The sequence below is a fragment of the Tursiops truncatus genome, chromosome 1 (assembly GCF_011762595.2).
Source record: "Tursiops truncatus isolate mTurTru1 chromosome 1, mTurTru1.mat.Y, whole genome shotgun sequence".
Classification (NCBI taxonomy): domain Eukaryota; kingdom Metazoa; phylum Chordata; class Mammalia; order Artiodactyla; family Delphinidae; genus Tursiops; species Tursiops truncatus.
Genome location: NC_047034.1, coordinates 98,882,979 through 98,909,501, shown reverse-complemented (window position 1 = coordinate 98,909,501; position 26,523 = coordinate 98,882,979). Strand labels below are relative to the sequence as shown.

Below are 26,523 nucleotides of genomic sequence, written 5' to 3'. Positions count from 1 at the left end.
TGGGAAATTATGATGAAAATGAAGGTCAAGAATTGGGGGTATTTGTTTAGATTGTTGGCATAAAAAGGAAAGGATGCTATTGATTGGTAAGTAGAAAGGGCATTAAAATGAAGTAGAAAAGGATTGTTAACCAGGGGAAATAAAATACTTCAATGTGGAAGGAAAGGGATTAGATGGGATACAGCTTGTAGTGAGAAAGAGATTGAACTGCTGGAGGCAGATGAGGGTGGAAGTAAATTTATAAAGAAAACAGGAAGGAGTGTGAGAGTTTTCTCAGGGATTATTTTTGCTGAACTCAGACAGAGATGGTGCGGAGCCCTCCACATCACACGAGAACTTGCCCTCTTTCAGCTTTCACTATCAATCCATTTTATAGATTGTCTTCTTCCAAACATCAGATGAAACTTCCCACCTTGTTTTGGCATTCTATTTACATTCTGTTTCCCTACATACCTCACAATATGGTTTACTACCACATAGAACTGTGTCATATGCATATGAATAAGATGAAGTAACTGTGAGCCTCATGTCCAGTAATGCAAGTGTTGCAGGAATGGAATGATCACTCTAATTTGATGCTTAAATAGGTATAGGACAATTCTTTTCATAGCTGTCTATAAAGCCTTTATGCTGAATTACATCAGAAATACAAGTAGATAAAAAGAAAAACAATGTTTGTTCTTTCTAAGGTAAGGGTGTTAAAAACAAGGTTATTTTTCTGAATCGTATTCTCATGTGAAGTATGTTTTGTTTTTGTTTTTTGGCTCAGGTTTGATAGACTTCACAAAATCAGCTTCAAATTCAATTATTGTCATCTCTCTCCACCCCCCCCCCCCATCCCCTGCCAGTTTCAAAAGATGTGACAAGAACTTAGATGTTGGTTTAAAAACACAGAATATGGGATTAAAGCATCTATAGAGATTAAGAGCAGAGTCTATTTTAATAACCCTTTTAGATTTTTGTGCATACAATGTGGACAGGGGGATTTATAGTTGGTGCAAGTACCTTTCCAATTATAATTAGAATTGAACAAAACACTGATCAATAGGTCTTTTTCTCCTTGGGGCTATGAGAAGTCTGCAACAGGAATTATATTTTGGGACAGGGGTATAGGAAGTTATATGGAAAAAAAGAATTAATCATAGCTGTTATGATGATTTGATCTGGCTGATAGATGGTCTCTTAAATAAGCTTCTTACTTAATCCACCTGAATCCAGCCTTCTTTTGTGCAGTCCCCACAGGGGTGTTTTATGTATTTTCTTGTGTTTGTTATTTCATGACTTTGTGGTATTTACATCAGTGCCAATGACCAGAGAGAAGAATTTGTTCACTCTATTCTTTCTCACACTCTGTATTGATTCATACAAATTGAGGCAGCATGTAGGAAAGGTTTCATTAATTTCAGGCAGGTCATGGGAATGAAGAAACATATAGAGTGTTAATTGAAAATATAAGGTGGGTGCTGTCTCCTTCTTAATTTCCCAGGCTAAAAGCTTGCTGGGTTTTTCTCTTTTGTCACATAATGCATGGTAGTGTATTTTTTAAATTAGTTTTGGGTTGCTGAGTAGTTGAAACACTGTATTGAAACTTGTCTTAAGCCAAATTATTATAAAGCATTTGATTGTATGAATGTTTCATTTCTCTGCCACATCTTTTATTTAGATTAGTTACGTTGATAAGATTCAGTTTCACCTGGATGTTAGATAATTCTGGGATAAAATAGCTTACAGAATGTCATAGTTGGTTTCACAAATCTCTTGTACAATTTCATGAGGAAAGATGTCTGTGATTCTCCATTTTATAGAACTATGTCCTATATTCCTCTAATATATGATTGGAAAAGATAACACTTCTTGACCAACTGGCTGTCATATGTACAGAACTCAGACCCAATAAACCATTCTGAAAAGATGAGAGGGTGTAAGGCAACTTTCAAGATATCCATGTAAAAGCCTACGAATATGGGTTTAAAATTTTTGGCTTGTTTTATTTTGTCTCTGATGGCCTCTTTGTGGGTAGATTACATATTTTTCAGAAAGCAGAAATTTGCGTAACCTTTATGATGATTTAAAACTGTAAAATGTACAGTAACCATTAAATTTACTCATTTTTCATCTTCTGAAAGTAAATAATTGAAACTGCTACATATTTAATACAATTTGAATTGAATTAAAGCCCTAAAAAACTCAGGAGCTAGGATTCCTGAAACACCTCCTGTCTGCATTCTAGTTTGTAGAACTCCAGCCACTTCAACCAAATAGAAATGACTAGTTCTTAGAAGCCTGATAGACTCTTGTAATTCCATAGAATTGTTTGTCCCATCAGGGCAGCAGACTTCCAGAAATAATGTTCTTCCATCATCTCCTCTGTCAATACAAGTAGACAGAGAAGTATTCCCTGTCTTTGTTCTTTCCCTCATCGCTCTCTTCCTCTCTGAATCTTTCCAGCTCTTCATTAGTACTAGTGGAAATAGTTCTAGTTTCTCACTTTCCTTTTAGCTTCTGCTTTAGACTTAAATCACTCCTAGAACTTTCTGTAGGGAAAAAGGAGCCACAAAGATGGCCTGTTTCCTACTTTTTTTTTAAACGGACACATATTTATTTATTTGTTTATTTATATGCCATGTTGTGTGGTATGCAGGATCTTAGTTTCCTGACCAGGGATGAAACCCGTGCCTCCTGCATTGAGAGCATGGAGTTTTAACAACTGGACTGCCAGGGAAGTCCCAGCCTGTTTCCTACTTATGTGATCTGCCTCTTCAAGGACTGCTTATGTGACCATCACCTTATTTTTAAAATAAAAATTGCTTTATTGTTTGTTTTAATTATTAAAATAATATATGTTTATGACATAAACACCCCACATGTAAGAAAATTTAAATTTGTAAAATAAAATAAAGCAAAATATTTGAAATTGAAGTTACTATTGGTTTAAAATAGACTGCTATAATATGTTGTATGTAAACCCCATGGTAACCACACAAAATACCTATAGAAGATACACAAAAGAAAATGAGAAAAGAATCAAAGGATGTCATTACAAAATAATTAATGAAACACAGAGGGAGACAGCAAGAGAGGAAAGAGGGACACAAAATCTACAAGACAGGGAGAAAACTTAACAAAATGGCAGTAGTAAGTCCTTCCCTACCAGTAATTACTTTAAATGTAAATGAATTAAACTCCCCAGTCAAAAGACATAGAGAGGCTGAATGAACAGAAAACATAATTCAATTATATGCTGTCTACCAGAGACTTTAGATTTAAGGACACACATAGGCTGACAGGAAAGCATAGAAAAAGACACTCCATGCAAATGGTAGCCAAAAGAGAGCAAAGGCAGCCATACTTATAACAGACATAATAGACTTTAAGTCAAAAAATTTCAGGAGAGACAAAGAAGGACATTATATACATTGATCCTTGAACAGTGTGGGAGTTAATCTGCGTATAAATCATAGTTGGTCCTCTGTATCCATAGTTCATCCACATCTGTGAATTCAACCAACAATTACTGTGAAGCACAATAGTATTTACTATTAAAAAAATCTGCATATAAGTGGACCTGCACAGTTCAAACCTGCATTGTTCAATGGTCAACTGTAATTATAAAGGGTCAATTCAACAGGAAGATATAACTATTATCAATATATATGCATCCAATATCAGAGAACACAAATATATGAAGCAACCATTGATAGAAGTGAAAGCAGAAAAACACAGCAACACAATAATAATATATTAAGATAATAAATAGAGCATCCAGACAGAAAATCAATGAAGAGCTGACTTGAACTATACTTTAGATCAAATTGACCTAACAGACATATACAGAACATTCCACTCAACAGAAACAAACTACACAGTTTTCTCAAGTGCACATGGAATATTCTCCAGTATAGATCACATGTTAGATAACAAAACAAGTGTTAGCAAATTTAAGAACATTGAAATCATACCAAGAATCTTTCCTGATCATAATGAAATGATGATCAGGAAACTAGAAATCAATAGCAGAAGGAAAACTTGAAAATCCAAAAATAGGTGGAAATTAAACAACATACTACTCTACAACCAATGAGTCAAAGAAGAAATCAAAAGGGAAATTAGAAAATATCTTGAGACAAAGGAAATGAAAACACAATATACCAAAACTTATGGGATACAGCAAACGTGGTACCAAGAGGCAAGTTTATAGTGTAAATGCCTATATATATAAAGAAAGAAAGAACTTAAACACCCTAACATTATACCTCAGTGAACCTGAAAAAGAACTAAGCCCAAGGTTAGCAGAAGGAAAAAAACCAATAAAGGTGAAAGCAGAAATAAGTGAAGTAGAGAATAGAAAAACAACAGAAAAAAATCAATGAGTTGGTCTTTTGAAAAGATTAACAAAATTGACAAACTCAGCTAGGCTAAGAAAAAAAAGAGAGAGAACTCAAATAAATAAAATAAAAAATGAAGCTAGAAAGAAAAGCTAGAAAGATGAAATATTTCAATTGATGCCATAGAAATAAAAAAGGATTGTGAGAGATTACTATGAACAACTGTATGACAACAAATTGGATAATCTAGAAGAAATAGATAAATTCATAGAAATATACAACCTACCAAGACTACATCATGAAGAAACAGAAAATCTGAACAGACCTATCACTAGTAAGGAGACTGAGTCAGTAATCAAAAACCTCCCAACAAAGAAAAGCTCAGGATCAGATGGATTTACTGGAGAAGTCTCTCAACATTTAAAGAATTAATACCAATCCTTCTCAAACTCTTTCAAATGCCAAAGAGGAGGAAATACTTCTAAACTCCTTTTAGGAAGCCAGAATTACTCTGATACCAAAGCCATACAGAGACACAACAAGAAGGAAAACTATAGACCAATATCTCTGGTGAAAATAGATGTTAAAATCCTCAGCAAAATACTAGCAAACTGAATTCAACAGCACACTAAATAATTATACATCATGAACAAATAGGATTTATCCCTGGAATGCAAGGTGTTTCAACATTTAAAAAATCAATCAATGTGATACACCACATTAACAGAATGAAGGATAAAAAAATCACATGGTAATCTCAAAAGATTCAGAAAAAGCATTAAAAAAAATTAAACACCCTTTTATGATAAAAACATTCAGCAAACTAGGAATAGAAGGAATGTTGAAGTATCTCAACATAACAAAGACCATAAATGAAAAGCCTCCAGCTAACATAACATCACACTTAATGGTAAAAAAACTGAAAGCTTTTCCTCTAAGATCAGGAATAAGACAAGGATGCCTACTCTTGCCACTTCTGTTCAACATAGTACTGGAAGGCCTGCATAGAGCAAGTAGGTAAGAAAAAGAAATCCAAATCATCCAAATCAAACTAAGCAAAATTGTCTCTGGTTGTCAATGACATGATCTTATATGCAGAAAATTCTAAGGATTCCACCAAAAAGCTGTTAGAACTAATTAACTGAGTTCAGCACAACTGATACAAAAATCAACATAAAAATAGCACATTTTCAACACTAAAAATGAAAAATTCAAAAAAGAAATTTAGAAAACAATTCCATTTGTAATAGTATCCAAAATAATAAAATACTTAGGAGTAAACATAATCAAGGAGGTAAAAGATTTGTACATTGAAAACTACAAAACATTGCTGAAAAAAATTAAAGACACAAATAAATAGAAAGATATCCTGTGTTCATGAATTGGAAGACCTTAATATTGTGAAAATGTTCATAACACCTAAAGCTATCTATAAATTCAGTACAATACCTATCCAAATCCCACTGGTATTTTTTTTTGTAGAAATAAAAAAAGGAATCCTAAAATTCATATATAATTCATATATCTTTCTTCACAAAGAACCCTAAATAGCCAAAATAATCTTTCTTGAGAAAGAACAAAGGTGGGAGCCTCACACTTGTTGACTTCAAAACATGCGCAAAGCTATAATAATCAAAACAGTATGGTACTGGCATAAAGACATATAGACTAATGGAACAGAAAAGGGAGCCCAGAAATAAACCCATGTATATATGGTCACATGATCCTTGACAAGTCTGCCAAGACCACACACAATGGAGAAAGCTTATGCTCTTCAGTAAATGGTAGTGGGGAAACTGCATATGTACATGCAAAGGAATAAGAATGGATATTCATCTTATACTATACACAAAAATCTACTCAAGATGAATTAAATGCTTAAACATAAAACCTGAAACTACAAAACTTCTAGAAGAAAACATGATGTTAGACTTGACAATGATTTCTAGATATGATACAAAAAGCATAGGCAACAAAAGCAAAAATAAACAAGTAGGACTACATCAAACTAAAAAGCTTTTGCACAGCAACAGAAACTATCAACAAGACAAAAAAGCAGTCTACTAAATAGGAGAAGATATTTGCAAATGATATATCCCATAAGGGGCTAATATTCAAAATATAAAAAGAATTTATTCAACTCAACATAAAAAACACAAACAACCTCATTAAAAAATGGGCAGAGGACCTAAATAGACATTTTTTTCCAAAGAAGACATACAGATGGCCAACAGGTACACGAAAAGATGCTCACCACCACTAATCACCAGGGAAATGTAAATCAAAGCCACAATGTGATATCACTTCACACTTGTTAGAATGGGTATATTCAAAAAGACAAGGGAGAAGTTGACAAGGATGTGGAGAAAAGAGAACATTTGTGCACTGTTGGTGGGAATGTAAATTGGTGAAATCACTACAAAAAGAGAATGATGTTCCTTAAAAACTTAAAAATAGAACTGTCATATGATCCAGTAAGTCTATTTCTGGGTATTCATCCAAAAGAATTGAAAACAGGACTTCAGAGATATTTGTGCTCCCATGTTCACTGCGGCATTATTCACAATAACCAAGAGGCAGAAACAACCTAAATGTCATTGATGTATAAAAAAAGAAAACGTAATATAAATATACAATTATATTATTTGGCCTTCAGTAAAGAAGGAAATCCTCTCATATACTACAATACAGATGAATCTTGAGGCCTTTATGCTAAGTGAAATAAGCCAGTTACAAAGGGACAAATATTGCATGATTCCACTTATATGAGGTGTTTAATGTAGTGAAACTCACAGAACAGTTAGTAGAATGGTAATGGCTAGGGCCTGGAGGAAGAGAAAATGGGGAGTTGCTAGGCAATGAGTATAGAGCTTTAGTCATGCAAGACAAAAAGTTCTAGATACCTGAGGTACAACAATGCACATACAGTGAACAATGCTGTACCATACACTTAAAAATTGTTAATTGGGTATATTCTGTGTTATGTGTTTTAACCACAATTTTAAAAATTCTATATTTGAATCTTGAGTTTTTTCATAGTTTAGTATGTATTCAGTGTTCTGTGCAAATGTTCTATGAATGTTTGAAAAAAGTATATTTTATTATTTTTAATTAATAAATCTTATTACTTAATAAATTCTATTAATTATTTGACCCATCTATGTTATAATGCTGGCAACTATATCTTCTACAGATTGACAGTGGCTTGCGAAGTTCTTCTACAATTATATTTCTCTCAATTTTTCCTTAAATTTTCAAACAACTTTTCTTCATATTTACATATCTATATATATGTTCAATTTAATGCTGTGTTTTGGTTTTGCCTCTCTTTTGTTTCATATTTATACTGCTTCTCTCTCCCTCCTCCCCCTCTGTCTCCCCTCCTCCCTCCCTTCTTTTCTTCCTTCCTTCTTTCATCCTTCTTTCATGTTTTTGACATTTTCTCAGTACCTCTTTAATCATTATTTCTTTTTAATCTTATTTTTGCTGTTAATAACATATAACTTATTTTCATTTACATCAAATCTAAAATTTGCCTTTTTCAACTTGCTTTGTGCTTCCTAGCTTCTATTTTTTGTCTTTGATATATTTTATTTTTATTTTCTTTAATAATGTGGCAAGTACATATATTGTTTTAAGTTCTACCTCTAATTGCTTATAGTTTATCAAACACATGTGTAATCTTCATTTCTCCATTTATTAAAATCAAGAACCAAGAGACTACATCCCATTATGCACTGAGGAATTTATCCATCATTCTACTTCTCTTCCTCAGAGTGATCTTTGAAGACTGTAGAATGTAGAAGCATTGCTTGTGTGGGCATAATACAGGTCTGTATGAATATTGTAATGTATCTGCAGAAGTTGCACCCATTGGTTTTAATACAATTTTCCCATTCTGGATCTCTTGATTTTGATTATCTCTTAGTAAGCTTGAACATCTTTAATTTTTTTCTAGAGAGATTTGTAAGTGGCATAATTTGAGAATGTCATTCTGTTCTTTGTCTTTAGGTTTTAATATTGTAGGAAAAGTTGGAGGCTAGCCTGATTTTTGTTCTGAGTCAGAAGCTTTGGTGTTTGTAGGATTTTTTGTTGTTATCTTACAATTAGTTTTAATAGCCTGTCTACAGCCAAGTTTAGGTCTTTTTTATTAACCATGTCTAGGTCATAGTGAGCTCTTCCAATTCACACACTGCTTGTTTTCTTTTGAGCTCAGGAAAAATTTCATTGAACATGTATTTGATTGTTGTATTTAATGATGATGATGGTATTGATAACAGTTATTCATTGACTACTTGAAATGCCTATATTAAATAATTTACATGTTATCTAATTTAATCATAACAATGCCTACTATTATCCTCATCTTAAAAATAAGCAAACTGAAGCTCAGAGATGATTAACTTTCCAACACCCTCACAACTAGTAAATAGGAGGGAGTTTGAACCCCAAAGGCCTCACTCTGAATCAAAAGAAGTCACTGGTATGAAATGTACAGCATGGGGAATATAGTCAATAGTAATGTAATATTTTTGTATGGTTACAGATGGTAACTAGACTTAACCTGGTGATCATTTTGAAATGTACAGAAATATTGAATCACTATGTTGTACACCAGGAACTAACAGTGTTGTAGGCCAATTATACTTCATAGAAAAAGAGATCAGATTTGTGGTTACCGGAGGCAGGAGGTAGGGAGGGGTGTGAACTAGATGAAGGTGGTCAATGGGCACAAACTCCCAGTTATAAGATAAATAAATTCTAAGGATGTAATGTACAATACAGTGAATATAATTAACACTGCTGTATGTTGTACATGAAAATCCTGAGTTCTCATCACAAGGAAAAACCTTTTTTTCTTTTTCTTTTATATCTATATGAGATGATGGATGTTCACTAAATTTATTGTGTTAATAATATCATGATGTAAGTCAAATCATTATGCTATACACCTTAAACTTATACAGTGTTGTACATCAATTATATCTCAATAAAACTGGGGGGGAAAATCAAATGCCCTCAGCTACTAATTGACACTGCCTCCTCAAGGGGTCTAAGTTTCAGATTCTTTTCTTTAGGTCATCTACATCTATTAGCTTTTATCTCAACACTTTATCTTATATCTTTATCATATTCAGTCATTTTGAGTTCTAGGAGAGCATTTTGAGTTGGATCCTCTCTTCAAAGATTTGATTTTATGCAATGTTAACTTTGTTTTTGATTGCCTAATTTTAAAAATTCTGAATTACATTTTAGGACTCATTAAAATCCTTTTAAAACTTCATCTAGTATCATTTTTGTCTTTTTCATTGTTTTTGACACCAGTGCCATGAGGGCATCAAAGAGATGTTATTCTAAAATGGTCTTATGTTTCCTGTAGCAATTTTTCTGAGTTTTCAACATGTTCCTCCTTTTCTTAGGTGTTGCTTTTTTTGTCTACTCTTCCTTGGTTGGGGAGAAAATTCTTTGGGTCTCATGTTTTTTTGTATGCATGGGGAGTATGTTTCTAGCAACTCTCCCTTTCTACTAGTTGATCAGAAATTCCTCTTCTCAGGGCAGGTCCTAAGGGCAGAGTGATATGTATAGTCTCTACAATCAGTTTCTAGCAACTTTGTCATCTGGAGTGGGTCTGCTGGGCTGAGATGGATATATTTTCTCTGGTCAGGCTCTCTGCCTGTGCTTGCGAGACAGAGGAATCTACAGCAATTCTTAACACAAGTTTAGAATAGGGAAGACTGCTTTCTGCCAGCATGCACTTCTGCCATCAGATTTCATGTCTCCTCACAGCAAGCATTGTTCTCAGGCACCCATGCATCCTAAGATGCTGTACACTATTGAGTGTTCCCATCTATTTCTGACGATGACTTTTGCAGTCTCTGTGTAGAAAGCCACGAATGCATGGGAAGCAAGGAGAGATGCATTGTTGGGTCAGTTGGTTATGGGAAGACCACATGCATCCCATAGCAAAGAGCAAATATTGGAGCTGAATCAAGGTTTTTTTTCCTTCTCCATAGTGTTTTTGGTATTCTCTGTTATTCTTGGTTGACCCACAGAATATATGAAATCTGAATGTTTATTAATGCATAAATCTCAGTGATAGATTCAATGGAAAATCTCCCCAGACTTTAACATATGTTCTCTTAGAAGTTTTGTTCTGTACTTCTGTTGCTAGTTTTTTAGTTTTTCCCCCCATGGGATATGTTAATTGCAATTTGCAAGGCTGCTCTTTTCATCTGGATTCCTCAGAAAGTAGAGCATGGGGCTTATACTTCATTCAGAATGTGGCTCTAGGGAGCAGAGTCTGAAGCAAGGAAGGAGGGAGAGCCATTCCAAGGGTGTGGTATGGTGTTGATTTCCACTATGGGCGACTGGCTGATCAATTCTGTCAGACAGCTGAGAAACAACATAAAATGTTTAATCTATGATGGAAAAACTCCTACCTGAGAGGAAGTAGAAGAGACTGATGAAATGGACCAGGTAGAACTAGTGGACTTTGATCCAAGTCAGGAAAGATGGAGCCATTACTATGGAGAAGCATATGAGGATGACAAATATCCTCAGGGTGGTGTTCAGTGTCAGACCTCTTAATGGGGCCAGTGAATAACACTCACTGCTGGCATTTTATTTGCAGTAGTGATTGTGTGAAGGACTATAATCATAATATGCTCACTGCTTGCTATTGTTTGTTTTAATAATCAACTATAGTAGTGTTTTAAAAGTTAAATGAAGGGCTTCCTTGGTGGCACAGTGGTTGAGAGTCCGCCTGCCAATGCAGGGGACATGGGTTCGCGCCCCGGTCTGGGAAGATCCCACATGCCACGGAGCGGCTAGGCCCATGAGCCATGGCTGCTGAGCCTACGCATCTGGAGCCTGTGCTCCGCAACGGGAGAGGCCACAACAGTGAGAGGCCCACGTACCGTCAAAAAATAATAATAATAAAAATAAAAGCTAAAAAACCAACCAAACAAAAAACCCTAACCTTGTGTTAGCAGCTGGTGTTAGGGACAGTGTCTATTAGTCCCCATCTCTTATTAAAGTTTCTACCCATGGGGGATTAACTCATGAGGTGCACATATGTGGATACTGAACAGCTTCCTGGAATCAACCTACAAAACCCTGGGCAGGAGGCAAAGGCATGCAACATAGACTGGAAGCCAGGTGCTATTGAAATGCTCCTCCTTGAAACCACATGGGCCATGCAGATCCAATCACTTGAGCAGTGGCTAGAGAAATATACAACAGAGTGTGGAGAGGTTGGCAGGAGGGGCCTATTGGGGACATACCAGGCTCTCAGTAAAGGCTGAAGAAGCATCAGATGCACTAATATGGGATAGAGCAGAGTTGTGTAGGGGAGCAGAATTTGCCACTCCAAAATGTCTCTTTGGCATACAGATTGCTTTTTTTTTAAATTTATTTTATTTAATTTTGGCTGCATTGGGTCTTTGTTGCTGTGCGCGGACTTTAGTTGTGGCGAGCGGGGACTACCGTTCCTTGCGGTGCACAGGCTTCTCATTGCAGTGGCTTCCTTGTTGTGGAGCACAGGCTCTAGGAGCACGGGCTTCAGTAGTTGTGGCACGTGGGCTCAGTAGTTGTGGCTCACGGGCTCTAGAGTGCAGGCTCAGTAGTTGTGGTGCACTTAGTTGTGGGACTTAGTTGCTCTGTGGCATGTGGGATCTTCCCAGACCAAGGCTCGAATCCATGTCCCCTGCATTGGCAGGCGGATTCTTAACCACTGCGCCACCAGGGAAGCCCATACAGATTGTTTTGAGCTGAAAATAATGAAGGCCTAGAAGACTTAGGAAGAACATTTAACTTGCCCCCTAGCTGCCTAAAGAACATATCAATAGATAGGGGACCTGTTCCAGGAAGGGAGCCGTCATCATAGATAACTGTAGTATGAGCTAGGTGCAATTGACAGGGAGGAACCTAGCAGTCTGTTAAAATTCTATTCTATGTCCCATTGTCTCTGCATGACCCAGCAAACATTTATTCACCAAACATTTACTCTTCTATCTCCATGTCAATTACCTTCCTCCCCTGTGAAATCCCAAACAATTAACCCCAACCTCCTCTTGTTTGTAGCTAAAGAAGGTATGTAAGGTGAGGGTTTTGGCCATTTTGGGGAGTTACTCAGTTCTCTTGGGTCTCTGCTATGTGTACATGTTACTAAAATTTTATGTGATTTTTCTCCTGTTAATCTGTCTCAGGTTAATTTAATTCTTAGACCAGCCAGAAAAAAACCTAGAAGGGTAGAGGAAAATTTCCTCCTCCCTGACAGTTGTTTTCAATTAGATTTAGTGTTACCCTAGATACTAACAAAATGGAAAGAGCTAGTATTGCTCAGAAGTTTACAGATGTTCTAAGATTTTTCTTGTCCTGATATTGTGAGAATTAGAGAATCAACACCACATTTACTAAACTCCCCCAGTGTGAGCCCATTTCCCCACAACCTCTCCTATAACTCTGAAAGACCCTCATCTTACTTTCTATGTGAATACCTCTGTCTTGGTGAAATCCCTTAGATGGATAGTGGTGACACAGAGACTCTATGCAAGGGAATTTAAGAGTAACTCAAGCACAAGGCTGGTGGGTAAGAAGTGAGGACACTGGGCTCTTGGGAAAGAGGAGAAGGAAGGTTGGAAGTCCCTGGAGAGCCATTTCAGATGTTTTCACCACCCTGCTGCTAGGCTTTTCACAACAGTAAATTAATCCCAGAGATAACAGAACTGTTTCAAATCTAGTGACAAAATGGGTTTGTGACAATGAACTACTGAAATACTGGTATACTGTTTGCTGCTTAACTATCAACATTCAGCTACTTCTCACTGGCAGTGATACGTGATAGTGTCATATGGCCCAGACATAATTTTAGAGCTGTCACAATTGTGCTAAGTAGACCAAAACATTGGTAAGATCTTACACTATTGAAAACCTACACTCATATATGTGTTATCAGTGATTATTTTTTTTAAACTTACATTTTGAATTCATTTTATTTTTGGGGGGAGATTTGAATTTTATTTACTTTTCTATACATCAGGTTCTTATTAGTTACCTATTTTATACTTATTAGTGTATATATGTCAATCCCAATCTCCCAATTCATCCCACCACCACCCCCGCCCCACTTTCCCCCCTTGGTGTCCATACGTTTGTTCTCTACCTCTGTGTTTCTATTTCTGTCTTGCAAATTGGTTCATCTGTACCATTTTTCTAGACTCCACATATATGCATTAATATATGATATTGTTTTTCTGTTTCTGACTTAACTTCACTCTGTATGACAGTCTCTAGGTCCATCCATGTCTCTACAAATGACCCAATTTCATTCCTTTTTATGGCTGAGTAATATTCCATTGTATATATGTGCCACATCTTCTTTCCCCATTCATCTGTTGATGGACATTTAGGTTGCTTTCATGACCTGGCTATTGTAAACAGTGCTGCAATGAATATTGGGGTGCATGTGTCTTTTCAAATTATGGTTTATCTGGGTATATGCCCAGTAGTGGGACTTCTGGGTCATATGGTAGTTCTATTTTTAGTGTTTTAAGGAACCTCCATACTGTTCTCCATAGTAGCTGTATCAATCTACATTCCCACCAACAGTGCAAGAGGGTTCCCTTTTCTCCACACCCACTCCCCTCTCCAGCATTTGTGTTTGTAGATTCTCTGATATCTCACTGTAGGTTTGATTTACATTTCTCTGATAATTAGTGATGTTGAGCAGCTTTTCATGTGCTTCCTGGTCATCTGTATGTCTTCTTTGGAGAAATGGCTATGTAGGTCTTCTGTCCAGTTTGTGATTGGGTTGTTGGTTTTTTTTAATATTGAGCTGCATGAGCTGTTTATAGATTTTGGAGATTAATCCTTTGTCCAGTGATTCATTTGTAAATATTTTCTCCCATTTTAAGGGTTGTCTTTTCATCTTGTTTAAAGTTTCCTTTGCTGTGCAAAAGCTTTTAAATTTCATTAGGTCCCATTTGTTTATTTTTGTTTCTATTTCTATTACTCTGGGAGGTGGTTCAAAAAAGATCTTGCTGTGATTTATGTCAAAGAGTGTTCTTTCTATGTTTTCCTCTGAGAGTTTTATAGTGTCTGTTCTTACATTTAGGTCTTTAATCCATTCTGAGTTTATTTTTGCATATGGTGTTAGAGAGTGTTCTAATTTCATTCTCTAATGAAATGAGCACCACTTACTGAAGAGACTATCTTTTCTCCATTGTACATACTTGCCTCCTTTGTGATAGATTAGTTGACCACAGGTGAGTGGGTTTATCTCTGGGCTTTCTATCCTGTTCCATTGATCTATATTTCTGTTTTTGTGCCAGTACCATATTGTCTTGATTACTGTAGCTTTGTATTATAGTCTAAAGTCAGGGAGTCTGATTTCTCCAGCTCCGTTTTTTTTCACTCAAGACTGCTTTGACTATTCAGGGTCTTTTGTGTCTCCATAGAAATTTTAAGATTTTTTGTTCTAGTTCTGTAAAAAATGCCAGTGGTAATTTGATAGGGATTGCATTGAATCTATAGATTGCTTTGGGTAGTATAGTCATTTTCACAATACTGATTCTTCCAATCCAATAACATGGTATATCTCCCATCTGTTTGTGTCATCTTTGATTTCTTTCATCAGCATCTTATAGTTTTCTGCATACAGGTCTTTTACCTCCTTAGGTAGGTTTATTCCTAGGTGTTTTATTTTTTTGTTGCAATGGTGAATGGGATTGTTTCCTTAATTTCTCTTTCTGATCTTTTGTTGTTAGTGTATAGGAATGCAAGAGATTTCTGTGCATTAATTTTGTATCCTGCAACTTTACCAAATTCATTGATTAGGTCTAGTTTTCTGGTGGCATCTTTAGGATTATCCATGTATAGTATCACGTCACCTGCAAACAGTGACAGTTTTACTCCTTCTTTTTCAATTTGTATTCCTTTTCTTTCTTTCTTTCTCTGACTGACGTGGCTAGGACTTCCAAAACTATCTTGAATAATAGTGGTGAGAGTGAACAACCTTGTTATTTTGTTGAGGATTTTTGCATCTATATTCATCAGTGATATTGGTCTGTAATTTTCTTTTTTTGTAGTATCTTTGTCTGGTTTTGGTATCAGGGTGATGGTGGACTCATAAAATGAATTTGGGAGTGTTCCTTCCTCTGCAAGTTTTTTGGAAGAGTTTGAAAAGGATGGGTGTTAGCTCTTTTCTAAATGTTTAACAGAATTCACCTGTGAAGTCTTCTAGTCCTGGAGTTTTGTTTGTCGGAAGATTTTTAATCACAGTTTCAATTTCGGTGCTTGTGATTGGTCTGTTCATATTTTCTATTTCTTCCTGGTTCAGTCTTGGAAGGTTATACCTTTCTTGGAATTTGTCCTTTGCTTCCAGGTTGTCCTTTTTTTTTTTTTTTTTTTTTTGCGGTACGCAGGCCTCTCACTGCCGTGACCTCTCCCATTGCGGAGCACAGGCTCCGGACGTGCAGGCTAAGCGGCCATGGCTCACGGGCCCAGCCGCTCCGTGGCATGGGGGATCCTCCTGGACTGGGGCACGAACCCGTGTCCCCTGCATTGGCAGGAGAACTCTCAACCACTGTGCCACCAGGGAAGCACCCAGGTTGTCCATTTTATTGGCATAGAGTTGCTTATAGTAGTCTCTTATGATACTTTGTATTTATGCAATGTCCATTTTAACTTCTCCTTTTTCATTTCTAATTTTATTGATTTGAGTCCTTTCCCTCTTTTTCTTAATGAGTCTGGCTAAATGTTTATTGACCTTGTTTATCTTCTCAAAGAACCAGCTTTTAGTTTTATTGATCTTTGCTATTGTTCTCTTTGTTTCTATTTCATTTATTTCTGCTCTATCTTTATGATTTCTTTCCTTCTACTAACTTTAGGTTTTGTTTGTTCTTCTTTCTCTAGTTGCTTTAGGTGTAAAGTTAGCTTGTTTATTTGAGATTTTTCTTGTTTCTTGAGGCAGGGTTGTATTGCTATAAACTTCCCTCTTAGAACTGCTTTTGTTGCATCCCATAGATTTTGGATCATCGTATTTTCATTGTCATTTGTCTCTAGGTACTTTTTTATTTCCTCTTTGATTTCTTCAGTGATCTCTTGGTTATTTAGCAGCGTATTTTTTAGCCTCCATGTCTTTGTGTTTTTACATTTTTTTCCTTGTAATTTATTTCTAATCTCATAGCGTTGTGGTAGGAAAAGATGCTTGATATGGTTTCAATTTTCTTAAATTTACTGAGGATTGATTTGTGACCCAAGATGTGATCTATCCTGGAGAATGTTCCCTGTACACTTGACAAGAAAGTGTAAATTGCTGTTTTCAGATGGAATGTCCTATAAATATCATTTAAATCTATCTGGTCTATTGTGTCATTCAAAGCTTGTGTTTCCTTATTAAATTTCTGTCTGGATGATCTGTCCATTGCTGTAAGTGAGGTGTTAAAGTCCCCCACTATTATTGTGTTACTGTTGATTTCCTCTTTTATAGCTGTTAGCATTTGCCTTATGTATTGAGGTGCTCCTATGTTGGGTGCATATATATTTCTAATTGTTACATCTTCTTCTTGGATTGATCCCTTGATCATTAGGTAGTATCCTTCCTTGTCTCTCATCACATTCTTTATTTTAACATCTGTTTTATCTGATATGACTATTGCTATTCCAGCTTTCTTTTGTTTTCCATTTGTATGGGATACCTTCTTCCATCCCCTGACTTTCAGTCTGTATGTGTCCCTAGGTCTGAAATGGGTCTCTTGTAGACAGCAAATATATGGGTTTTGTTTTTGTATCCATTCAGCCAATCTGTGTGTTTTGGTTGGAGCATTTAATCCATTCACATTTTAGGTAATTATCAATATGTATGTTCCTATTACCATTTTCTTAATTGTTTTGGGTTTGTTTTTGTAAGTCCTTTTCTTCTCTTGTATTTCCCACTTAGAAAAGTTCCTTTAGCATTTGTTGTAGAGCTGGTTTGGTGGTGCTGAATTCTCTTAGCTTTTGCTTGTCTGTAAAGCTTTTGATTTCTCCATCGAATCTGAATGAGATCCTTGCCAGGTAAAGTAATCTTGGTTGTAGGTTCTTCCCTTTCATCACTTTAAGTATAATGTGCCACTCCCTTCTGGCTTGTAAAGTTTCTGCTGAGAAATCAGCTGTTAGCCTTATGGGAGTTCCCTTGTATGTTATTTGTCATTTTTCCCTTTTTGCTTTCAATAATTTTTCTTTGCCTTTAATTTTTGTCAGTTTTATTATTGTGTGTCTCAGTGTGTTTCTCCATGGGTTTATCCTGCCTGGGACTGTCTGCACTTCCTAGACTTGGGTGGCTATTTCCTTTCCCATGTTAAGGAAATTTTCGACTATAATCTCTTCAAATATTTTCTCGGGTCCTTTGCCTCTCTCTTCTCCCTCTGGGACCCCATGATGCGAATGTTGGTGCATTTAATGTTGTGCCAGAGGTCTCTTAGTCTGTCTTCATTTCTTATCATTCTTTTTTCTTTATTCTGTTCCGTGGCAGTGAATTCCACCGTTCTGTGTTCCAGGTCACTTATCTGTTCTTCTGTCTCAGGTATTCTGCTATTGATTCCGTCTAGTGTATTTTTCATTTCAATTATTGTTCATCTCTGTTTGTTTGTTCTTTAATTCTTCTAGGTCTTTGTTAAACTTTTCTTGCATCTTCTTGATCTTTGCCTCCATTCTTCTTCTGAGGTCCTGGATCATCTTCACTATCATTATTCTGAATTCTTTTTCTGGAAGTTGCCTATCTCCACTTCATTTAGTTGTTTTTCTGGGGTTTTATCTTGTTCCTTCATCTGGTCCATAGTCCTCTGCCTTTTCATTTTGTCTATCTCTCTGTGAATGAGGTTTTCGTCCCACAGGCTGAGGGACTGTAGTTCTTAATGCTTCTGCTGTCTGCATTCTGGTGGATGAGGCTATCTAAGAGCCTTGTGCAAGCTTCCTGATGGGAAGGACTGGTGGTGGGTAGAGCTGGGGGTTGCTCTGGTGAGCAGAGCTCAGTAAAACTTTAATCTGCTTGTCTGCTGATGGGTGGGTCTGAGTTCCCTCCCTGTTGGTTGTTTGGCCTGAGGTGACCCAGCAGTGGAGCCTACAGGCTCCTCTGATGGGGCTAATGATAGACTCCAGGAGGGCTCATGCCAAGGAGTACTTCCCAGCACTTTTGCTGCCATTGTCCTTATCCCTGCCATGAGCCACAGCCACGCCCTCGCCTCTGCAGAAGACCCTCCAACACTAGCAGATAGGTCTGGTTCAGTCCCCTATGGGGTCACTGCTCCTTCCCCCGGGTGCTGATGCGCACACAACTTTGTGTGTGCTCTCCAAGAGTGGAGTCTCTGTTTCCCCCAGTCCTGTCAAAGTCCTGCAATCAAATCCCATCAGCTTTCAAAGTCTGATTCCCTGGGAATTCACCCTCCCGTTGCTGGACCCCCACGTTGGGAAGCCTGATATGGGGCTCGGAACCTTCACTCCAGTAGGTAGACTTCTGTGGTATAACTGTTCTCCAGTTTGTGAGTCACCCACCCAGCGGTTATGAGATTTAATTTTATTGTGATTGTTCCCCTCCTACCATCTCATTGCGGCTTCTCCTTTGTGTTTGGATGTGGGGTATCTTTTTTGGTGGGTTCCATTGTCTTCCTGTTGATGGTGGTTCAGCAGTTAGTTGTGATTCCAGTGCTGTTGCAAGAGAGAGTGAGTGCACATCCTTCTACTCCACCATCTTGAATGCTGAATTCATTTTAGATTTATGGAAAAGTTGCAGAGATGGTACCCAGAGTACCTGTATATCCCTTACCTCTCTTCCCTAATGTTAACACCTTAAATAACCATCCTCCAATTGTCAAAGCCAGGAAATTGTCATGGTTTAATACTATTAACTAAATGCCATACCTTATTTAATACTTCATACCTTATTTTAACTTCACCCATTTTTCCATTAATGTCCTTATTCTGTTCCAAAATCCCACATTGCATTTAGTTGTTGTGTCTCCTCCAGTTTGTGACATTTTTTCACCTTTCTTTGTCTTTCATGACTTTGACACTTTTGAAAAATACTGATCGTTTATTTTGTAGAATGTCTCTCAAGTTTGTTTTCATATGATGTTTTCTCATGTTTAGAATAAACTTATGCCTTTCTGACAAGAATACCTAAGTAATGATGTTGTGTCCTTTCGAGTGCATAGAGGTTATTTTTTAATATTCTCTATGTTTAGATACAACTTGTAAAGTTGAGTTACTGTTCATAGAAGTACTGAAACAGTGAGTAGATGTAGTATTCTTGGCTTTGGATGTGAAATTGAGGTAGATGACTTCTAAGATCCTTTTCTATTTATCAGAGTCTATGATTCCACATCATCCATTCAGCCAGTAAATATATTGAGAACCTTCCATGTGCCAGGCATTGGAACATAGACAAATACTTGTATTTAAACAAACAATATTTTAGGAATATACATAGACATATACATATATAGCAAAATAAATCTATTAATAGAGGAATGTATAAATTTCTTGGGGAGCTCAGGAGAGTTAGGGGTTAAGAAAATTAAATTGGGGAATTATAATGTGTGCTTTTTCTACACCACCAAGCAATTCTCTCATACCAGCTGGGTATCCTACAATTCAATTCAATTCTGATACTAACTGGAGTTCATGCCAGATCCCACAGGTTAAGGGCTCAGTCTTACAAAAATGCCCTCCCCCACCTCCCCTTCAGATGCCAGTTGAAAGTCCAGGTTGTTGCCCCTGCTTCAGACCCACCAACTGGTTCCCATGACCCCCTCCTCAGTTTGATTAATTTGTTAGAGAGGCTTAGAGAACTCAGAGAAATATTTACTTATGTTTACCAGATTATAAAAGGATATAACTCAGAAACAACCAGGTGGAAGACCTGCATCAGGGTGCCACTCTTCCTGAATGTTCACCAACCCAGAAGCTCTTTGAACACTGTCCTTTGGGGTTTTATGGAGGCTTCATTACATAGACATGATTGATTAAATCATTGGCCATTGGTGACAGAACTGAATCCCCAGCCCCTCCCCTCCCTGGAGGTCAGGGGTGGGACTGAAAGTTCCAACTCTCTAATCACAAGATTTGTTCCCCTGGCAACAAGCCCCCACTCCCTAGGTTACCTAGGGGCTTTCCAAAAGTCACTTCATTAACATAAAAGTCACCTTTTCAGTTCTCCTTCAGGAAATTCCAAAGTTTTAGAACTCTGAGCCAGGAATGGAAACAAGGACCAAATAATAGATTTCTTATTATAAATCACAATATCACAGGGATATTAGACAACTCTTCTCTCCCTAATTTCCATCTTTACCCATACAGGAAGGAATGTCCTCTAACATTGAACTTGAAGAAGTTGTGGGGAAGTAGATTCTTCCTTCTCCACCGCCTTAACTGAACTAACTAATTGGTGAAATGGTAAGACCTTGACATTCACTGGGTATCATATTTTTATGGGGCATTGATAAATGTGTTTTTGTTTATATATGATCCAGATGCTTGATTTCTATGACTGTTGTCTTTGGAAGCAACAGGCTTCCAAAGCCCCCTCAATGGATGGGGTTCTGGGCAAGGGTGAGGGAGCTGACTCGTCTCTATCTTTTCACTGGTGACTGGTGTATATGCTTGAGTGTATTTGCACAGTGTGTGGTTATATGAGATTCTGTTGAATTCCCCAATCCAGTTTTACCATTAATAACATGGCTACTTTGATCCCTATTTTGACTCATGTGTCAATTATCTATTGATTTGAATCCAAAGGAAGAAAGATCTGTAATTAGCACTCCTAAACTTGAATACCTTTGATTGTCAGGACAGGCTTTGCAGAGGCAGAGCTATTTGGACTAGGTTTTGAAGGTAAGACAGAGATGTCAAAGGTAGAAGACAGGTACATATTTTGGGCACAGGAGTTTTGGAGTGTTTGGAAAAGTGGCTAATCATAGCATCTCTCTTCTCTACCTTGGGTTTGGAACAAATTGTCAAATAAGACAATGGAGCAGCAGATGGAGAACTGAATATAATTTTTATTACTGATATATGCCAAGTTGGAGAATATAACTTAGGGTAGTTCTGCTGAATGTAAAACAATTTCAGTCTAAAATGGAACTGGAGGATAATATGAAATGGAGAATCTCACACATGCACTCTCAAAAGAACAGAACTTAAGAACTGAGAAACTGATTTCCTGTAACTGCCTGCTTTACAAAAGACTGAGACTTATCTCCTGACCAATGAACATCAGCCAATATTCCCTTCCCATCCCCAAGCCAATGAGCTTACTGCTTGGACTCTGGTTGGACCCCCTCCTCTTTTCACTCTGTGTGCATAAATACAGCCCACTTCAGACCATCAAGGGACTCACCTATAGCTTGCTACAGCATGTGTTTCCAAATTGCAAGTCCTCTGCTATTCCCAAATAAACTCAGTTTCTGGCAAATCAAGCTTGCCTCAGTTTACTCCTTTACTTAAGTTGACATGAGCAATCCCCAGAATTAGCCTGAATTGCCCTCATGGTCACAGGCAGTGATAAACTGGGGCAAGTATCCCAACATGGGTTGTATGCATGTGAACAGTATAGGGTATATGTGCGTATTGAGATGATGGGAAATAATAGAACATGAGACTAAAAAGAAAAATTGGAACAGACTTAGCTCTTTGGAAAAGGGATCATATATTAGATCACTCTCATTGCAGTATGAAGGATGCATTGGCAGGAGGGGAGACAGAAGGCAGGCAGCAATTTCAGCTCCCCATTTGTTGACCTAATTCAGGAGTGAAGTGACTAGTTTATGAACCAAGACAATGGAAGTGAGGTTAGAGGAAATAGGATAGATTCAAGACAAATCAGTACAGTGGAACAAACCCACTTGGTGAACAGTTAGATATGGAAACGAAGGAGAGGAAGAAGATTAGGAAGTCAACCGAATCTCTTGCTTGAGGATCTGAATTAGGGAACGTGGGCAGCAGCAGGTGCTTATGGAGAAAGGACCTTGACAATTTTTGAGCTCCTAGTGTGTGCTAGCATGTGCTGGGTGCTTTCCATGACTATTGCAGTTTAGGGGGTCAAGAAATAATATTCTTATTTCTCTCCCAAATTTGGAAACCACTGAAAAATAGGACACAGGAGTTAGTCACATGCAGATCAAAGTTTCTAGCCAAGTGGGCTTGTCCATATTTTTCGCCTGAATCAAACAGATTTATCCACTAGTGAAACTGGACAATTGTAGTCATTTATCACAGAGCTGGGAACAGATCAAGAACAAACCCTTTTAAAAGGCAGGCACTTCTGAAGGAGAAAGAACTTAGAAGGCACTGACCTGAGCAGCCTCAAGTCCTTCTGAATTCAACAGAGTGCTTCTCCTCTTCTGGGGAGAAATGAGTAAAGGGTGGAGAGATGAAGGAAGTGGTCCTTGGTTTTCTTTTTCATTCTTGGAAGAGGCATTGGAATTATTCACATCTATGGAAATAAGAGGAGTAGAAAATAAATATTTGCTCTAGTATTGATAGTACTCATTTCAACACTTGCAACAATACTGTGAGATAGGTATTTTTATCTCCATTTTATAGACCACAAAACGAGGCCGAGAGAGGTTAAATTATTTGTTAAGTTCACACAGCTATTGAATGGTGGAGGCAAGATTTATATCTAGGTTTGCTTGAATTGGAATACTGCATCTTTTGCCATTGTTATACTACATTGCTTTAGGAGCTGAGTTAGATGCTGACAAGGACATCCAGGTGGAGAGGTACAGTGGAAACACATATCTGGGGTTCAGAAGGAACCTTGGGCTGGAGTTATAAATTTAGGAGGCAGAGGAAAAAATATGGAAGTTGAGACTTCTGAGTAAGATAAAATTCCACCAAAAGTATTATTAGATAAGGAAGACTATGTGAAGGAGAACATTATGGAAGAAGGAATGTTTGGAATAATCAACAGAATTATGGGTTGGTTGCAAGTTATATACATAAATTTTACTTAAATTTTTTCCTTAAAAGTTATGACATATTTTCAAAGATAGATCACTCCTGTCATAATTATGTTTATTAGTCTCCCAGCATAGGAGGCAATTCTGTTCTGTAACTGCCATGCCCTCTCTACTTTACAGCAGCATTGATCTTGGGTTTGGATTGACAAACTAGGAAGACACTGTTGGCTTCACCCAGCATTGTTTAGCTTTAGAAAAGGCTAAAGGATATAAGATCAGCAGAGAAAAGGTGCCTTGATTCCCAGGCACACTTTGAGGTCCCTCTCACTCTGCACCTGGAATGAAATGAAAGTGAGTAGATGTAGACAACCTCAGTTTAGGGAAACCTCTGGATCCTTTCAGCTTTCATGACTAGCTAGTTACTTAGACCGTCTCAGAATTATAATTCTAACTTTTATTCTTTAGTGCAGCTGATTCTCACCAATAAAAGTTATCCATTATTTGATAAATAGTCTTGACAATAAGGTACAGATTCTTGGTCTAGTATATATTCCTTGGCTGGATTCTTGTTTATCTTGGATCTGGTACAGGCATACTCCTAAAATTTCTTCCATTATTGTTACAGGAGGATTTGCAGGGTCATATTCCCAGGTATCTCTGAGAGTAGAGAAAAGGCCACAGAACCATTTCCTTCCAGAAATGAAGAGATAAAAATCAAGGGAAATCTATATACATTATACAAACTATGCAACCTACTTATTAAATAATTGTTAGTGCATTAGAATGATCAATTACAAGTGATCAAAATTAAAAACAAAACAAAATTGAAAACAAAACTTCAAGCTGATTTAACTAAAAAAGAAAAATAATTGATTAAAAATCAAGAAGTAGCTACAGCTTCTGATACAGGTAGATCTAGGGTCTTAGCATTGCAAATGATATATTAGTACTTTCTCTCTCTCTCCATTTCTCCATTCTACTTTCTGGTTTACTGGCTTCACAATTAGGCCCATCATGGTAATCTCTGTCAACTTAGTACTTGGTTTCTCCAATGTTCAAATCCAGTGGAAAAAAGATTTTATAAAATTCTCATTCTGCCTCATTGGCTCGGATTGGAGCATATTCCCATTCTTGAACCAATCACTGTGGTTCAAGGGAATTTGATGCCCTAGTTGGTCATGCTTGTAGCTGAAGGTGGAGGCCCACCTGAAGCACCAGGACTAAGAATTGGAAACAGGATGCTCCAGGGGAATTTGAGCTTATTGGAAAAATGGTGAGTAGATGCTGAATGACTAAAAAAAGCCATCTGTGTTTAGGATTCTTGCTCTCTTTCAACTTATAGGAACCCTGCTCAAAATAACTCAAGGATAAAAGAATCTTCATGAGTTCACTTCCATGAGAAGTCCAGAGGTGCAGCTGACCTCATTCAAGGCAGTGGCCAGGAGCTCAAATGATGTTGGCGTGACTCTTTCACTTGCATTCTATTTGGTGTTATTTTAGTATTTAGGCCTCTGCACAAGGTGGGCAAATTGGCAACTGGAAACCTCATACTTGTTACGTAGCTGGAAACATTTGACTACTTCAGCATTTCCAGTAGATAATAGTCTTTCCCATTAGCTCCAGAACCCTTGGAGAAGACTTTCTGCCCTGCTTGGGTCAGATTTCTATCCCTTCATTAATGACTACGCCCCGATGCCAGGCTACTTTGGCAAGGTTTGGACTCACCATTGACCAGGTGAGGGCAGGACACTGGGATTAACAACCCCAAGGGGGACCAGGAAGCAATGGTTCCCAAAGGAAAGTGGATATATATCAGAAGCAGCAGACAAAACCATAGCCACAGCAGTCTACCCTGACTGGTTAGAGGCCTCTGAAGGATTTAATATCATGTCCATATTAACATTGCTCATGTACTTTCTCACTCCTCTGAAAGCAAATCACCAAGAGCAAGTGTTTTAAATATGAAAAACAGAAAGATCACGCGTGTGTTCCACTTTATCAGAACATAAGACCTCGTATCTACTCATTGGAAATTCATATTCTTGTAACCATATTTGGAAGAAATTTGGGAGTAATCATGCAATTCCTGGTAAGAGGCCGGGTATTTTCCTCTGCAATGCTACACTGACCATATCAGAGGAAATAAAGGTACTGAAATGACTGAGATGAGTTTGACTGATAGTGTTTTGTTAGTTATGGTTATCACTAATGTTATTTCTTAAATTAAATATCAGAATCACCGTAAAGATCTCACCTTTGCACTTTGAGAGTAACTTTGGCAACATTCTTATTTAGTTGTAATTCTTTTATATGCAAGTCCTTTGGAGATGAGCTTTCAGAAGGGGAGATTCAATCAGTGAGTTTCTTCTAAATCCATACAACTTTATGATCAGGCCCCGGAAGTGAGTAGGGTGTCTTTAGTGAGGTGGAGTAGAGATGGCTCACTTTGTTTTTTCACTATGTACCACACATTTCTCTACATATGAGCCAAGCTTTCTTCACTTTCATCACTAAGAATGAGTCCACTCAAGCTGATTAACTCACACCAAGGGTTTAAATGGAATGGAATAAAGATGGCTTATTTAAATCACATGCATTTTGAGAATCATTAGGGCTCTGTGTCCTATGAATAAGGATGATTAAAATTCAGCAGAGTTTTGTGTATTCTTAGTGTGCATTTAGTTTACACCACAACATCGTCTTTTTTTTTTTTGCGGTACGTGGGCCTCTCACTGTTGTGGCCTCTCCCGTTGCGGAGCACAGGCTCCGGACGCGCAGGCCCAGCGGCCATGGCTCACGGGTCCAGCCGCTCCACTACATGTGGGATCTTCCCGGACCGGGGCACGAACCCACGTCCCCTGCCTCGGCAGGCGGACTCTCAACCACTGCGCCACCAGGGAAGCCCACAACGTTGTCTTTAACATACCATTATGCTGTGCGCTGTGACTGCTATTCATAATGCCAAACATGTAGTAATAAACATGATGATACAGAATAAATTTAAGTGTCTTTACATTATTCTTAATATAATAATGGTTCCTAGGGCTGCATGCAGCCGTGAGTGCATATTAACAGGGGTAGCCCACTGTGAATTATGAATTTATAACACAAAATTTTCAGAAAAAGTACTTACTGTGTATGTAAAATAGCCACCTTTTAAAGCTTGGAACTTGGTCTGGCTAAAATTGCTCCTAGCAATATTTTTAAAAGAAAATATTCCAGAGGTAATAAGTGAACTGAATGGATTTGTGAATGATTGC

General features: G+C 37.5%; 1 long non-coding RNA gene across 1 annotated transcript; it reads left to right on the top strand.

Moving 5' to 3' along the window:
* The first annotated feature begins 584 nt into the window (after positions 1-584).
* Positions 585-24,727, top strand: LOC141279753 (uncharacterized). Its single transcript, XR_012334543.1, has 4 exons — positions 585-689; positions 8,101-8,156; positions 20,661-20,756; positions 24,606-24,727. It is a non-coding gene; the product is annotated as an uncharacterized lncRNA (long non-coding RNA).
* Positions 24,728-26,523: the final 1,796 nt, after the last annotated feature.